Below are 816 nucleotides of genomic sequence, written 5' to 3'. Positions count from 1 at the left end.
TCATACTCCCTCTGTCTGTCTATAACTAGATGTCTGAGGTTTACTTAAATTTATATGTATCTATATACTAAATATCGTCTAGATAGATACTGATTTAGATAAATCTCAGATATCTATTTATAGACAGAGGTAGTACATTTTTAGTGTTACTTTTGCACGTCATATATTTTTTAGTTCGGAGATGTATTGTATAAACAAAAACAAAGTGGGTTTTCTAGTTCTCAGTCGATCAAGAAAAGATCTAGCCTCCAGATAATTTTCTACTTGTTAAATTAAATTGCACAAATTGGAAGATTTCATCTGGCCGAGAATTAAGAGAATTATAATTCTTAATTCCCGGCCAACCCAAAATAAGTTGCATATAGGGCTCCAAGAAAAGATCTAGCCTCCAGAGCGGCTCGAGATCGACAAGAAAAGAAATGAGTCGAGTGTAACTCAGGGACGGGCCAACCTCAACTAAAGGTTATTCGAATACCCAAATATTTTGTAAATATAGTAATTTTCTAGGAAACATATAAAGAAATAAACCAAACAATGATGACATAAATGATTAAGTAAATCAATTGGTTAGGAAGAATCAACTGAATAGTTTGGATTCAAGTTTCAAATCCCAAGTGCTGCATTTTTACTTACTTTTCAAAATAATCTTTTTGCATATATTTTTTTTGTCATAGAAAGCCATATGGTGTTTTTTACCATAAAAAGCCATATAGTGTTGCTTCTACTCTTTCAGTTTCATGCTAACTCCATTAGATAGATACATATTTGATACTCCTTCGTTGTGAGGGTTTCTCAAACATGTATAAGATAGTGTGG

Source organism: Lolium rigidum, chromosome 4 (assembly GCF_022539505.1).
Source record: "Lolium rigidum isolate FL_2022 chromosome 4, APGP_CSIRO_Lrig_0.1, whole genome shotgun sequence".
Classification (NCBI taxonomy): domain Eukaryota; kingdom Viridiplantae; phylum Streptophyta; class Magnoliopsida; order Poales; family Poaceae; genus Lolium; species Lolium rigidum.
This window is presented reverse-complemented; position numbering follows the sequence as displayed.